Source organism: Melopsittacus undulatus, chromosome 2 (assembly GCF_012275295.1).
Source record: "Melopsittacus undulatus isolate bMelUnd1 chromosome 2, bMelUnd1.mat.Z, whole genome shotgun sequence".
NCBI lineage: Eukaryota > Metazoa > Chordata > Aves > Psittaciformes > Psittaculidae > Melopsittacus > Melopsittacus undulatus.
Window position 1 is genome coordinate 46,665,307 of NC_047528.1, and position 11,224 is coordinate 46,676,530.

Below are 11,224 nucleotides of genomic sequence, written 5' to 3' on the forward strand. Positions count from 1 at the left end.
ACACTGTGAGGGTGATGAGGCAGTGAAATAGGCTGCCCAAGAAAGTGGTCAATGCTCCATCCCTGGTAGTGTTAAAGGCCAGGTTGGCAGAGCCTTGGATGGTGTGGTCTAGTGTGAGGCATCCCTGTCCACAGCGGGGGCGTTGAAATTAGGTGATCTTAAGGTCCTTTCCAACCCTAACCATTTCCATGATACCTTCTCTAAGGGGGTGAAGACATTCCCATGTGGTGTTCATATTAATTTTACCTGTAAGCTTTATAAGCATCTGCTCAATATTTTGACAGTAAAAATTTCTGATGCCTTGCACTACTTTTTGGAACTTTGATTTTTTGTTTTGTTTGGGTTTTTTTGTTATTTGTGTGTGGGGTTTTGTTTGTTTTTTGTTTGTTTGTTTTTTATCTTACAGCTTAAGTAAACTGGGTGGGTTTGGGTTTTTTTTTGGTTGTTTTTTTTTTTTTTAAGAAAATGTCAGGCAACTTTCAGGCTGTTTTTCTCATGGCTGGCCGATCTGCATTCCTTGTACACGGTTCCAAGATTTTCAGCTTGGTGCATCTTTTCATATTTGACTCCTGAACATTTCATTAATACCATGTTTACTCCTTCCAAATGATAACAGAAGGGCAATTCCAACACCACCATATCTTGTTCTGTCACTAGTACGAAAAAGGGCTGGTCAAACAGTGACGTAGCAGAAGACTACTGCACCACCAGTAGAAAACTATCAGCATTTACTTACTGCTGATTTATATAATGTAAAATTTAACTATTTTCTTCACATTTTTATTACCATAACAGGAATGCAGTGAAGCATTGGCTTTTATATGCATTCCAGACATTACCTCTTACCCTCTTTCTCAGTGTTCTCAGCACTGCTGAGGCTGCACCTTGAGCACCATGCTGGGTTCTGGACCCCTCCCTATAAGAGATACTGTTGCTGTAGTGGGGTTTAATATGTTTTGGTTTTTTTAAGACTTCAGTATACCTAAACTTTATCTCAAACTACTTTTCATATGTCTTTGGACAAGAGAGGTGTATGGATCACTGTGATGATCAAGAGACCCACTTTCTATTTGTCTGAAAACAACTCAAAAGACTGAATGAACTGACAGCTCATTATCACTTGTGAAAACAGCCAAGGGTAGAACAGAGGATCAAGCTCCAGTTCAATGAGGGATGGTTTCCTGTGTTTACCCTGACAGTTTACCCTGAAACCATGAAAATCAACTGCCCGGAAACAGTGGCACAGACACTGTGGCACGTGTCAGGGCACAGCGTTAACTGGGTCTGGGGCTCACCAGATCCCCTGGGGATGAGTCTCACCTGTGGGATGAGACAAGAGATCCTGACCCTACAAAAAGGCAAAACCATTGTTCAGCTGTGTGGTTTTCTACTTGGGAGTTTGGATTGCTCAGAGATTAGAAAGACCTAATGAAGGGTTAAGTACTTAAGAGGATTATAACTGAAAGGACTGTAACTTACTGGCTGAGAAGATGTTGGATCGTGGGCTGATGAGCCAATTTCTCTGTTTTTCCTCCTTCATTGTTTTCTTTTTTTCCTTCTAATTCATCTGTCTTTAAAAACCTAATAAGGTTTTTGTTCTTTATGATACAGTTTTAGGGGCGTTTGCAATAAGACAAATTTTTGTTTCATGTTTCAGCTCTGGAGGGCCTGTGGTTTCTCCTGCAAACTGTACAGTGTTGTTAAATATCAGTCCCGTCTCCTCCCCCACCCCCCCCCCCTTCCACCCCACCTGCAGGGCAGGAGGGGACAATCATAGCATACAATCACCTTGACTATTCCCCGTTGCTCTTCTGCAGGATTCAAAGTTTGCACAAATGTCCCTAAAGGCTTCTTTCTATCCAGCTTGTATAAGGTAAGAGTCTTGATAAAATAATGTTATTAAATTTCTTTGTAGGCCAGTTATAAAATAGTTTCATATTTTATATTTGCAGCTGGTATCTTCATGTTCCTGGGTAGCTGTGAAATAGGGCTTTACTAGCTACATTTGCAGTGATAAGGGGTTTTCTTCTCTGTAGGACTTCTCTTTTTTTCCAAGTATTCCAGATTGATCTGTTTCTACACTGCTTGATTGCTGTCTCTGGGATGGATTGCCTGTGTCCACTCTGCACAACACTTGGCATAGGTCTTCTCTGTGTCTCACATGGTGCGTCTGTGAAATTTGGTTTTGGAAGGAGTGGTACTGCAAAAAATATGAACAATATGAAATCAGTGTCCCAGCCCTGAGATGCAGTACTTAAGGAATGTGAGCCTAACTGTGTATGTAGTGTGTGCTATGCAGGTAACTAAGATTGACTGAAGTGCAAGGTCTTCAAAACCCTCTTGGAGACCATAGGGGTAGCCAACTCTGATTACTTTTCTGGATTAAGCTCTTAGGAAGCAGTTCCTGAAATGATCTTTGGAGAATATTACTTAATTTGCTGCAAAGGGGTGTCCTTGAGGAGCTACAAGAAATATCTTGAGGATGTTAAGGAGCCCACAACTCCTAGAAGACCTGTGAAGTTCACCATATATGTTGCTACGCCTTTAAAATAATCCAGTACAACAATCACATAAACATCATAAAGCCACCATATGTGACTATGGAGAATGGTTGTGTAAGTGTCTTCAGCTGTAAGTGAAGGATATGATGAATGCCATTCTGCGATGGCAACAGGAAGAACAGTCTGAAGAGCAGTTTAAGCACTGGTTAGACATATAATCAGTTCTGGTTAGGTAGTCTGTCTCCGGTAATTAGTACTGCTAAACTAGTGAAGCTGACTGAACGAGGTTTGTTATGCTCTTTTCCTTGAAAGAGGTTGCCAAAGAGCAATTTTCTGTTGCTGCCAGGGGTAGGGTACAAGTGCTAAATAGTTTTGTTTTAACTCCACCAGATGGCATTGTTGAGAGGCTTAATTAAATTCTGGCAGCATAACATCTTGTTAAATTATGGTGACAATTAAAAAGGGAATGAGGGAGAGTAAGAAAGATAATAGTCATTATTATTTCTCTGAATTTGTAAAGCCAATCAATAAATAATCTTACTATAGTATTAGACTCCTGGAAAAACCTTTTTGTTCCAGTGAAATTTAAATTATAGATTCTGTCTTTATATATTAGCAGAAATAATTCTTTCCAGTCTCTAATGCATGACACACACTGTGAAAGAATAAAAGAAAAGCAAAATCTACTTACTGAAAAGCCTATTTCAATGTATCAGTTTCAGGCTAGTTGATGAAAACTTTTTTTACTGTATGCAAAAAGCTGATAATGAAGTAATTTTGTGCTATGCAGTGTATGAACATAGGTAGATCTCAAAAACTCAGAAGTAAATATGGCTTTGAAAATACATGGTTTTCTTTCAAATATGCAGATGCTACAATTATGTTAAATTAGAATTTTGGATTATAATGGAAGGTTTTACAAAATATCTTGTAATGCAGCTCCGGTACGTCCTGTGAATTCTGTTCCTGCTGTTGAAAATAATACAACAAACCATATCCTCCAAACAACTCCAGATAAGCAAAATATTGTTCTTGATTATCCAGTTATTTAACTTTAATATATATGTTTTCCTGAAAATTTGAATAAAGTTGGCAGACCTATGTTATGCAAGCTTAACTTTTTTCAACTAATTAAGTCTAGAACTTTTGGCTGTTAACCACGTGCAGGATTAGTAATTGCCCAAACACTTAAATTAGTAATCTAATTTATTAATTGCTATTTATTACGGTGGTGTTTAATGTCACCTCAGAGGATGAATCAGGAATACTAGAAATTAAATAGTAGGAAATAATATCAATCTCCAAAAGTCTGTCAGATTTAATAAAGAAATATACATATGGCAGATATGAGCAGGTGGATGAAATGCGGACATGAATACCAGGAGGACTATATCCTCATTGACTGGACATTAACAAGTAACTTTGCAAAACAGAAGCGGATCACAGAAGCTTGATACAATATCCTTGCATGTTTAGGGTTTTTACTTTGGATTAGTTTTTGTCTGCTCTCTGGCCTGAACATTTGATTAAAAGTTGTCCAGATAACACATCACTGGATCTGTCATGATGTCCTGATTCAGACTAGAATAGGGTTCACACTTTGCCTCACCTAGAGGGCACTTGGCCTACATGCAGTAATTCATGTGATAGATACTCAAAAATCATATGTCTCTGAACTAAAATCCTGGCACATTCTCAACTTGGAATCATAGAATAGTTAGGGTTGGAAAGGACCTTAAGAACATCTAGTTCCAAACCCCCTGCCATGGGCAGAGACACCTCACACTATACCATGCCATGCAAGGATTCAACCAACCTGTCCTTGAACACTGCCAGGGATGGAGCACTCGCAACTTCCCTGGGCAACCCATTCCAGTGCCTCACCACCCTTACAGTAAAAAACTTCTTCCTTATACCCAACCTAAACCTCTGCTGTTTAAGTTTTAACCCATTATCCCTTGTCCTATCACTACAGTCCCTAATGAATAGTCTCTCCCCAGCATCCCTATAAGCCCCCTTCAGATACTGGAAGGCTGCTATGAGGTCTTCACGCAGCCTTCTCTTCTCCAGGATAAACAGCCCCAACTTTCTCAGTCTGTCTTCATACAGGAGGTGCTCCAGTCCCCTGATCATCCTCTGGACTTGTTCTAACAGTTCCATGTCCTTTTTATGGTGAGGGCACCAGAACTGCACCCAATACTCCAAGTGAGGTGTCACAAGAGCAGAGTAGAGGGGCAGGATCACCTCCTTTGACCTGCTGGTCATGCTGCTTTTGATGCAGCCCAGGATATGGTTGGCTTTCTGAGCTGTGAGTGCACATTGCCAGCTCATGTTCATTTTCTCATTGACCAACACCCCCAAGTCCTTCTCTGCAGGGCTGCTCTGAATCTCTTCTCAGCTTGTACAGCTTAATAAAACATCTTAATATCATTATGTTCTTCAAGAAATTAACCCAGAAAGTTCTATTAATTGGCACCTCTACTTAACACATGTTTAGATATTGCCAGAAGTCATTTATCCCACATAGGTAACAATAACCGCCTGACAAAATAAGGCAATAAAAAGATAACTGTCTGTTAATTTTGTAATTAATTGGTGCTACTGCAAACTTTGTGTTGTGTCACTTACTAAAGCAGAAATTTTATGATGCTTAAAAACCTGCTTTTGATATTTACCTTTGCATTTTGTGGGCATTCATTTTTACCTTTATAGTAGAACAAATTGTGTCAATAGATGTTTGCTTGAGACTGCCAATTCTGAAGATTAGGGTGAAAGCAAAAGACAGCATGATTAGATGTGTAGAAATAACTCCTGAAGCAGATAAAGAAATTACAGATGCATATGGACATTCCACCAATGCAGGGACTTTTTTAAGAGAAGATATTTAAAATAATGAAATTCACAGGTGAGGTTAAGAGATAGAAATAAGCTAAACTCCTTTCAAAGTTTTCAAGAAAAGGTAGTCAAAGAAATACGAGCTTACAAAAAAAAAAAAGGATTTTGTGTTTGTGATGCAATCAGATGTCTTAGATTTCATCTTTTCTGTAGATGGATTAAAGCTTAATGGTTGCTATTTTTTTGGTGGTGTTTTTGTTTGGGGCTTTTGGTTTTGTTCATTTAAGAGAATAAATACACAATGAAATTTGGTGTAAGAACCAGATATTTCAGAGTCAGATAAATAACTGATAAGGTTGATAACATGGGAGCTCTTCTATCAAATTCCTAAGTCTCCAGTATAGTTGGTAAAATAGAATAGAGTATGTTTGTATGCAGGGACATAAGAATTATGGCCTTATTTTCTCAGCATTTCCATTTAAGTAGACAAATAAAGAAGAGAGAAGAAGTAAGCTCACACATTGTGTCTTCAAGCAGCAACATAAATCTATTTTAAAATTCCTCAGCCATTTATAAGAGTAAAATTTCCAGTTATACCAATCAGCTCTTCAGAAACAGTTCAGAAGTGTCTTGTCACACAGAAAATCGTGAATCACACAAAATATTTGCCAGCCTGTCAAAGGGGAAAAGATTAATGTTTATAAATAACTTTCAGGTTCAAGTTAAAGTTGTGCATTTGGAAGGGGAGGAAAAGAGCAAAATGGACTTCTTGCTTTTTTATGGTTTGATAGTGTTTTCTTCACTCTTTCTGCACACCTGATGACAATCTCTGTAGTTTTACAGGAGTATGAATCAGTAGATGACCACAGTGATTGCAGTACTTGCTAATATGAGAAAAGACCATTGACAGACAACAGGATAGGAGTGAACTGTGGTTGTTACTTAGTGCCTGTTGCAAGTGCACTTGACATCTTTGACTTACTCACTTTGGCAGAATAATGTTCCTAGACATAGAATCATAGAATCACAGAACAGTTAGGGTTGGAAAGGACCTTAAGATCATCTAGTTCCAAACCCCCTGCCATGGGCAGGGACACCTCACATTAAACCATATCACCCAAGGCTTTGTCCAACCTGGACTTGAACACTGCCAGGTATGGAGCATTCACTGCCTCCCTGGGCAACCCATTCCAGTACCTCACCACCCTAACAGTAAGGAATTTCTTCCTTATATCCAGTCTAAACCTCTGCTGTTAAATTTTCAAGCCGTTACCCCTTGTCCTATCACTACATTCCCTAATGAATAGTCCCTCCCCAGCATCCCTGTAGGCCCCCTTCAGATACAGGAAGGCTGCTATGAGGTTTCCACACAGCCTGCTCTTCTCCAGGCTGAACAGTCCCAACTTTCTCAGCCTGTCTTCATATGGGAGGTGCTCCAGTCCCCTGATCATCCTCATGGCCCTCCTCTGGACTTGTTCCAACAGTTCCATGTCCATAAAGAGGTCTTGTGAAAGCTCATTTTTTTCTGCAAAGAATAATAAAACAAACAAAAAAAAAACCACCCTAAAACAACAACAAAAAAAAGGGTGATAAATACTAGGGCTAGCATACTTCACTTGCTTAAGTGCTTTTATAATGAGATTATCCATAGTAATAATAACTAAAACCAGATTTTTTTTCTTTTTTTTTTTTTTGTAATGGAAGCAGTGATAAGTTATAGCCTCAGTTTCAAAGCATGGATGGCTACTAAGTCCCACATGGATATTCTGGCAATATCCTAAATCAATATCTGAGAGAAAATTCCCTGTATGATTTCATAGTTATGTATTTCATGAACTTTTCTACTTTCAAATGGAATTTTTTAAGTAAAAATATAAACCAGTAGTAATAATTAACTATTCATAGTTGCTTTCAATTAAAGATGTTTTCTATGTAATATAATGAAGTAATCTGAAATAAATTAGTGAGAGGTCTGGGTTTTTTCAGAGGGAAAAGACAACTCTTTGATTGCTTTCAGTTATAGCTTAAATAGTATTTTATGAACTTGAAAGTCTGACTTTCACTGTTTATGTTACATGCAACAAGAATTCAGAGTTCTCTTTTGCAGTCTGCAATGAAGATTTTTAAGTGGCACTTTACTATAAGCAATATGAATGAGCTGAAAGTTTTGAACTGGACAAAAAGCCATAAAATGACCTGTCCTAATTATATTTAGGAAATAATTGTAGTTCATATGATGCAATTCTGTTGATGGGAGCTAAAGTGAACAGGTAGAGATATTCTTATTATGACCTCTTCATCCTGTGTGAGAGCCTGAGAAGTTTTCTAATGAACTGCATGGGCTTAATTCAATTAATATTGAAATTAATAGAAACACTCCACTGATTCTTGGCAAGAGGTGAATCATGCTTCAAAGTAATAAAATAGTAGTTTGTGATGTCAAGTGTTGCATGAAAATGAGAAGAGTTTAGGTGTCCAAAACTAGCTATAGGTTAAATGTAAGTGATTAACTCCAAAAGTGCAGGTATTCCCCAAGATTGTAGTGAAAGCATTTCCTTCCCAAAAGATAACACAACAGAAAACAGAATCTGTTGTGTAAAACAGTATGCCTTAACTCTTTGCTGTAAAAGGTAAATCTCAGCTACTTTCTCTAAGCAACTCCCTCAACCCTCTATCCTTTGTAAACTTTTCCTCATGTTTATTTTGCAGAAGTAATTCCCCAAGTTCACCAATTTCATCGTGATTCCCTCTCAGTTTAACACTAGACATACTGAGTAACAAAACAAAGGAAGATACGTTTTGTTGGTTTTTTGAGTCCCAGGATTAAACACTGAAGTTTTTTAAAGCTGAAAGCAAAATTACATTTCTCTATTTTGGGTTTTTTGCTTATTAAGAACACAAGCTTACATTTTCTTAAGCTTAAGCCTGATGGTCTCTCTTGAAATGCTGAAAATACCATGTTTTCCTACCTAGTGCATTAAAAGAAGTTCCCACATTCCTTTTGCACACACATTATAAAGACAACAATCTAGTGTGTTACTGATTTGATAAAAAGCACATGCTGTACTTCAGTCACATCAGTATGAATAGAGGACCTAAATGAAATATGACATTTTGCCCAGACAGCTGCAAGTAGGTGTATATATATCAGATAGAAAATTCCTGGATGATACTGGTCTTTCTTATCCTGATACATACGACAAGGTTCTTTAGCTTCCAAAAAGCTACTGAATTGTTCTGTAATCAAATATGCTGTTACTCTGTATGTGGAAAGGTATCATGCTATTTAAAACATCTCAATGTCTAAACCAGTTCACGATTCACAAGCTGTGTTTTCCTGTGTCTGATTCTACTAATCTGTACAGCATGCATTTATAGTATCTAATGCACACCAATGGAGAATGCAAAACAGAGAAACCATGACAACAAAGAGGCATCATTTCCCTGTTAGGGTCATGATAAGGTCAGAAATAGATGTGTCTTTGTAATTTCTGGATTCAATTATTTAGCCTTCGCTGATCAAAAAACATTTCTGCCATTTTTGAGAATGGCCACACAAGCAGGGTTTGGCAGCAAAGACAGAGATATCATATTTTCTAAATCTACAAGTGTAGTATATAAACTGAATGATTACGGAATCAAGGCAGAAATTATCTCTGCAAGCTGATGAAGAAAGTTCTAGTAACAGCAAAAAGTTGATTTCCAGTCTATATTCCTCATACTATAAAAATACCTTATTTCATATCTCTGTAAAGTAAAATTTTTATGCATTTTGCACCGTCCAGACCCTCAAATTTTCTATATTCCTTATTTTTAATTCACTGATTCTAAGTTTGAGTCTGCATTTCCTTTCTGTAAACATGGTTCAACTTCAGTAATAAATGCTGGGATAATCAGCATATTGCCCCTCCTTCATCCAAAGAACTTGTATGTCAGTCAGCTAGGATGCCCTGCTTGGAAAACAGAGGGTGTGTACTTGCACTCTGAAATTTTGGAGGAAATGCAACATAGGTCTCCCACTTCATGTCAAAAACACTTACAAATGCATAATTTCATTTTTTCACACAATGATATCAAATGAAAGTGGCTGTGGCTGTGACTGCTGTGTTTCATGCTGAAAATGATGCTGTCGGTTTGTCTTGAGTTAGTTGCAAGCATACTGGCTTGATTGAAAAAAAGCTCTGAATTTCAAATGACACGAGGCAAAGGATAGCTCCTGAGATGCTAAGTTTTACCCAGTGGGTGGTACTTCTCAGCACATCTGCATTATGTATTATGGTTCTAGGGCATTTTTTATTTGTTCATTTTTTATGTGAATTGCTCACTTGTTCTCACAGTAATCATTGGAGTGTTCTTAGGTTGTACACAGTGGACAACTTTCAGATAATACTTGACCAGAAAAAGTGGCACTAAGAGCTAAGACATTTCAACTGCTTATGGGTTTTCAGTACATAGAATCAGGCTGCAGCTAGGTAAGGATAAAATATTGTGAAATGCTTGTAACGTGGATGCCAGATCCTCAGCACTAGTTGTTTTGCTGTACTCTTCATTGAGTTACATTTATTGTCAATATAGGTATAGCCTTATATTTAAGATTGTTTTGGATTGTAGAGAACTTCATCAATTCGGGTAAAGGTTTCTAGAGAATCTCTGCTGCCTAACCGTGTGAGAAGTGTTAGGGTTTAGAGTTTTGTTTTGGTAGGTTGAGATTATTTTTTTTTAAATGGTTACTTATACATTTATGTCACTTTATTCTATTCTGAACAATTTTAGAAGTTTATAAGAATGTATAATTCTAAACAGATGATTCAGCTAATGAGATTATGCTTAAAATGATATTTTCAGAGAAGGTAGCCTTAAGTCTTTTTTTCTGAAATAGTTTAGTTATTCTTGAAAATAACAGATGCATTAAGAAAGAATTAGAAAAAAACTCCAGTCTGTTAGCTGTTAAGAATTCTCCAGTAGGTGGAGATAAAGAATAGGAGTTTCCAGATGATGTGTCAAAATAATTTTTCTCAATGGAAGTGTTCATACATTTTGTCAGTCTTCCTAGAGTGTCTCTATTAACCTTAGTAAGTTGCATTCTGATAATGTGCTCGTGCAAGTGACGGCAACAGCACCCAGATGATTTGCGGAACAGAACTTTGTAACTCACAGAGTTATAAAGCAGGTATGTTTATTGCAGCACCAGGTGCGAGGGGGATCACTCCTAACTTGCACACCAAGAGCTCAACAAAGCTAGATATTTATTACACACAAACATACATAGTCATAAGATTTCACAAGCATAGGAGGAGATTATTACAATTAATTCCAAGAACTCATTAATACTATTCCTCTCCCCTCTGCGCCTGTGCATTGCCATCTGGTGGTCTTGGGCCCGGATCTTCTGGATGAAGTAAGTTTTCCTTGCTGTGCACTTTTCACCCTTGGCACAGTTTCTCCAGCTGGCAACCACAAGTCTTTTAGTTGAACCAGGTTCCTGTTAGACATTCAGCTTCTTGAGGGAAAAGGGTCTCTGATTTTAAACAATGTGTTTCAGTTATCTATTCTATTCTGGGTTATAGTTTAACTACAAGACTAGGAAGAACAAGAACATACCTGTTCCTTATACTAAGTTAAGACAATCCGTACATAGTTTGAAGAAAACTTGTAACCCTTTCCTTAGTCTGTTACTATTCCCTGCATGACAGGTAAGAATTCAGTCTCTGCATGTACAATGTGAGTAGTACTAGTTATCAAATGCATTAAGAATCAACTTCCTGCTTTGCTATTTCTTATTTCAGTAACTATCTTTAAAAAAGAACAATTTTTTTTTTTTTAGTAGCCTTCCAGTATCTGAAGGGGGCCTACAGGGATGCTGGGAAGGGACTATTCATTAGGGACTG